This window comes from Barbus barbus, assembly GCF_936440315.1.
Source record: "Barbus barbus genome assembly, chromosome: 22".
Taxonomy (NCBI): domain Eukaryota; kingdom Metazoa; phylum Chordata; class Actinopteri; order Cypriniformes; family Cyprinidae; genus Barbus; species Barbus barbus.
In genome coordinates this window covers 30,833,853-30,839,852 of record NC_136750.1, presented here as the reverse complement: position 1 = coordinate 30,839,852, position 6,000 = coordinate 30,833,853, and the positions used below count along the sequence as shown (strand labels likewise).

The window sequence follows — 6,000 nt, the reverse complement described above, 5'->3', positions numbered from 1 at the left end:
TCAGAGTGAATGGAGTGTGTGTGTGTGATCAGATCAGAGTGAATCTCTCAAAGGAGCGACGCTGTATTGAACTGCAGTGTGAACGCATTCAGCTCACTGCAAATCTGGATCTGGTTCCTCAGAGCTGAAACACAGATCCGGTCGGATACGCTTTCTTTGGCCTGTTATTGATGGATAAACTCTCATCGATGAGCTTCAAGAGCAGAAACACAAAGATGGACAATGATTCAAACTGACAGAATTAACGCATGGTGCTAAAATAGTCTCAAAATTAATGCATTTAAAAAATATGAGTCACAAATGCGGAAGCTAGTTCACATTCACTAAACAATGCCTTTATGTATAATGCATTATGTATGTCGTAATGCATTTGATCTTTTTATGAATAATTGTAATGCATTATAGTATTTGTCATGCTTTAATGCATTGTTTTCTAACGGTGTAACAATGAGTATTATAATGCATTATAACTGTGGTTGCAATTATTCATAATATCATACAATGCATTACAAGGCCAAATTAATGCATTAAAGCTACTTTTATTGTGCATTATATTTATAATTATAAAATTTGTGTTTGCAAATTCACAAACTATAAACACAAACTGAATAATAAAAAAATAAGATTCACAAATGCAAAACTCAATTCATAAATATTTTGGCACATTTCTGAATGTTTCCATATTGCTTATACTGTACTTTTGGATCGCTGTGGATTTGTGTGTATTTTGAGACTTTCCAGCCAGACACTGATTTACAGTGTTTTTTTTTAGACAGACATTCCCTTTAGCCAATAAGATGTGAGTTTTCTATCCATCCCATCATAATGCGTTTTGTGGCATGATTAATTTTGAGACTGTTTCGCTCCATAATAACCACAGTGATGAAGCGTGTTTGAACTGACGTGAGCGCCGGCAGTCTGTTCAATAACATGTAAGTCCCATATTTTTTTATTGTACTCACATGTATTTATATTTTGAACACATTCAGTTCTGTAGTTTTGAAACAGATTTGTCAGCATTTTCATACTCATTCAGAACCGTTTATTCATGTCTTTTTGATCTTCATAAATCTGATTAAAGTCTAAAGTTGAACTCTATTCCTCCTGATCTGAGTGAAACTTGAAATGAATTGAAACATCTGTGTTTGCAGCATCACATAATAACAACTCATGCTAAGAAAAGGTAATGCTGGGGTAAAGAAATTGCAATCGTGATTTAATATGTAATTTATCTTCCAAATTTGCTGCTTGTTTGCACAATTTGACCTAAAATTTTAAAATGACATAATTTCATTTGAAGTAATTATATAATAGTAATAAGCATAGTAATTATTATTATTATTAATTTTATAATTACTACTACTACAAAATGTTTATATTGTAATATTTCAATATAATGTAAAAATAAGTATTTAAAGAAAATAATCATTATTATTGTTACTATTATATAAAAATATTACATTTTGATTTGATTAACCTGTGCTAAAATGAAAACCTGAGCTATTTCTGGCATTTTTAGCAGGGTTAGAGACTGTGCAAAATCCCATTAAACTGTTGACACAGAGAATCAGATGAGCTCCTTAAATGTTTGTGGGGTTTTTTCGATTACGAGATTTAAATGTTTGTGGGTTTTTTTCGATTACGAGATTTAAATGTTTGTGGGGTTTTTTTCGATTACGAAGATTTAAATGTTTGTGGGGATTTTTCGATTACGAGATTTAAATGTTTGTGGGGTTTTTTTCCATTACGAGATTTAAATGTTTGTGGGTTTTTTTCGATTACGAGATTTAAATATTTGTCGTTTTTTTTTTCGATTACGAGATTTAAATGTTTGTGGGGATTTTTCGATTACGAGATTTAAATGTTTGTGGGTTTTTTTCGATTACGAGATTTAAATGTTTGTCGTTTTTTTTTTCGATTACGAGATTTAAATGTTTGTGGGGTTTTTTCGATTACGAGATTTAAATGTTTGTGGGTTTTTTTCGATTACGAGATTTAAATGTTTGTCGTTTTTTTTTTCGATTACGAGATTTAAATGTTTGTGGGGATTTTTTGATTACGAGATTTAAATGTTTGTGGGGTTTTTTCGATTACGAGATTTAAATGTTTGTGGGGATTTTTCGATTACGAGATTTAAATGTTTGTCGTTTTTTTTTTCGATTACGAGATTTAAATGTTTGTGGGTTTTTTCGATTAAGAGATTTAAATGTTTGTGGGTTTTTTTCGATTACGAGATTTAAATGTTTGTGGGTTTTTTTCGATTACGAGATTTAAATGTTTGTGGGTTTTTTTCGATTACGAGATTTAAATGTTTGTGGGATTTTTTCGATTACGAGATTTAAATGTTTGTCGTTTTTTTTTTCGATTACGAGATTTAAATGTTTGTGGGGTTTTTTCGATTACGAGATTTAAATGTTTGTGGGTTTTTTCGATTAAGAGATTTAAATGTTTGTGGGTTTTTTTTGATTACGAGATTTAAATGTTTGTGGGTTTTTTTCGATTACGAGATTTAAATGTTTGTGGGTTTTTTCGATTAAGAGATTTAAATGTTTGTGGGTTTTTTTTGATTACGAGATTTAAATGTTTGTGGGGTTTTTTCGATTACGAGATTTAAATGTTTGTCGTTTTTTTTTTCGATTACGAGATTTAAATGTTTGTGGGTTTTTTTCGATTACGAGATTTACATGTTTGTGGGTTTTTTTCGATTACGAGATTTAAATGTTTGTGGGGTTTTTTCGATTACGAGATTTAAATGTTTGTCGGTTTTGTTAACTTTTGAGATTTAAATATTGGTTGGTTTTGTTCGGTTTTGGAGATTTAAATATTGGTTGGTTTGTTCAATTAAGAGACTTCAATGTTTGTTGGTTTTGTTCATTTACAGTATTTATATATTTCTTGGTTTTGTTCGATTACAAGATATAAATATTGGTTGTTTTTTTCGATTGCAAGATTTAAATGTTGGTTGGCTTTGTTCGATTACGAGATTTAAATGTTTGTGGGGTTTTTTTGATTACGAGATTTAAATGTTTGTGGGTTTTTTCGATTAAGAGATTTAAATGTTTGTGGGTTTTTTTTGATTACGAGATTTAAATGTTTGTGGGATTTTTTCGATTACGAGATTTAAATGTTTGTGGGGTTTTTTCGATTACGAGATTTAAATGTTTGTGGGTTTTTTCGATTACGAGATTTAAATGTTTGTGGGGTTTTTTCGATTACGAGATTTAAATGTTTGTGGGTTTTTTTTGATTACGAGATTTAAATGTTTGTGGGGTTTTTTCGATTACGAGATTTAAATGTTTGTCGTTTTTTTTTTCGATTACGAGATTTAAATGTTTGTGGGTTTTTTCGATTACGAGATTTAAATGTTTGTGGGTTTTTTTCGATTATGAGATTTAAATGTTTGTGGGGTTTTTTCGATTACGAGATTTAAATGTTTGTGGGGTTTTTTCGATTACGAGATTTAAATGTTTGTGGGTTTTTTTCGATTATGAGATTTAAATGTTTGTGGGGTTTTTTCGATTATGAGATTTAAATGTTTGTGGGGTTTTTTCGATTACGAGATTTAAATGTTTGTGGGGTTTTTTCGATTACGAGATTTAAATGTTTGTGGGTTTTTTTCGATTACGAGATTTAAATGTTTGTGGGTTTTTTCGATTACGAGATTTAAATGTTTGTGGGGTTTTTTCGATTACGAGATTTAAATGTTTGTCGTTTTTTTTTTCGATTACGAGATTTAAATGTTTGTGGGTTTTTTCGATTAAGAGATTTAAATGTTTGTGGGTTTTTTTCGATTACGAGATTTAAATGTTTGTGGGTTTTTTTCGATTACGAGATTTAAATGTTTGTGGGGTTTTTTCGATTACGAGATTTAAATGTTTGTCGTTTTTTTTTTCGGTTACGAGATTTAAATGTTTGTGGGGTTTTTTCGATTACGAGATTTAAATGTTTGTGGGTTTTTTCGATTAAGAGATTTAAATGTTTGTGGGTTTTTTTTGATTACGAGATTTAAATGTTTGTGGGTTTTGTTCGATTACGAGATTTAAATGTTTGTTGGTTTTGTTCGATTAAGAGATTTAAATATTGCTTGGTTTTGTTCGATTTTGAGATTTAAATGTTTGTCGGTTTTGTTAACTTTTGAGATTTAAATATTGGTTGGTTTTGTTCGGTTTTGGAGATTTAAATATTGGTTGGTTTGTTCAATTAAGAGACTTCAATGTTTGTTGGTTTTGTTCATTTACAGTATTTATATATTTCTTGGTTTTGTTCGATTACAAGATATAAATATTGGTTGTTTTTTTCGATTGCAAGATTTAAATGTTGGTTGGCTTTGTTAGATAATTGTCTGTTTTGTTTGTTTACAATATTTAAATATTGCTTGGTTTTGTTCGATTAAGAGATTAAATGTTTGTCGGTTTTGTTCGATTACAAGATATAAATATTGGTTGGTTTTGTTTGATTACGAGATTTAAAATGTTAGTTGGTTTTGTTTGATTACGAGATTTAAATGTTTGTCGGTTTTGTTAGTTTACGATATTTAAATATTGCTTGGTTATGTTCGATTTTGAGATTTAAATGTTTGTCGGTTTTGTTAGTTTACGATATTTAAATATTGCTTGGTTATGTTCGATTTTGAGATTTAAATGTTTGTCGATTTTGTTCAATTTTGAGATTTAATTATTGGTTGGTTTTGTTCGATTACGAGATTTAAATATTGGTTGGTTTTATTCAATTAAGAGACTTAAATATTTGTTGTTTTTGTTCATTTCAAGTATTTAAATATTTCTTTGTTTTGTTCGATTAAGAGACTTAAATATTTGTTGGTTTTGTTCATTTACAGTATTTAAATATTTCTTGGTTTTGTTCGATTTTGAGATCTAAATGTTTGTCGGTTTTGTTCGATTACAATATCTAAATATTGGTTGGGTTTTTCCGATGACGAGATTTAAATGGTTGGTTTTGTTCGATTACGAGATTTAAATATTGTTTGGTTTTTTCGATTACGAGATTTAAATGTTTGTCAGTTTTATTCAATTAAGAGACTTAAATATTTGTTGGTTTTGTTCATTTACAGTATTTAAATATTTCTTGGTTTTGTTCGATTACAAGATATAAATATTGGTTGGTTTTTTCGATTACGAGATTTAAATGTTAGTTGGTTTTGTTTGATTACGAGATTTAAATGTTTGTCGGTTTTGTTAGTTTACGATATTTAAATATTGCTTGGTTATGTTCGATTTTGAGATTTAAATGTTTGTCGATTTTGTTCAATTTTGAGATTTAAATATTGGTTGGTTTTGTTCAATTACGAGATTTAAATATTGGTTGGTTTTATTCAATTAAGAGACTTAAATATTTGTTGGTTTTGTTCATTTACAGTATTTAAATATTTCTTTGTTTTGTTCGATTACAAGATATAAATATTTGTTGTTTTTTTCGATTACGAGATTTAAATGTTAGTTGGTTTTGTTCGATTACGAGATTTAAATATTGCTTGATTTTGTTCAATTTTGAGATTTAAATGTTAGTTGGTTTTGTTCAATTTTGAGATTTAAATATTGGTTGGTTTTGTTCAATTAAGAGACTTCAATGTTTGTTGGTTTTGTTCATTTACAGTATTTAAATATTTCTTGGTTTTGTTCGATTACAAGATATAAATATTGGTTGGTTTTGTTCGATTACGAGATTTAAATGTTTGTCAGTTTTGTTTGATTATGAGATTTAAATATTGCTTGATTTTGTTCGATTTTGAGATTTAAATGTTAGTTGGTTTTGTTCGATTAAGAGATTTAAATATTGCTTGATTTTGTTCGATTTTGAGATTTAAATGTTAGTTGGTTTTGTTCGATTAAGAGATTTAAATATTGCTTGATTTTGTTCGATTTTGTTCGATTAAGAGACTTAAATGTTTGTCAGTTTTGTTCGATTACGAGATTTAAATATTGGTTGGTTTTGTTCGATTACAAGATATAAATATTGGTTGTTTTTTTCGATTACGAGATT

General features: G+C 28.6%; 1 protein-coding gene across 1 annotated transcript in view; it reads left to right on the top strand.

The window, feature by feature from the left end:
- Positions 1 to 1,097, top strand: part of LOC306888713 (thrombospondin type-1 domain-containing protein 4-like) — a gene marked incomplete at its 5' end in the record, with an annotated part of 21,710 nt that extends 20,613 nt beyond the window's left edge. The window contains one exon of the mRNA XM_079447124.1: positions 1 to 1,097. This exon is cut by the window's left edge and continues 329 nt beyond it.
- Positions 1,098 to 6,000: the final 4,903 nt, after the last annotated feature.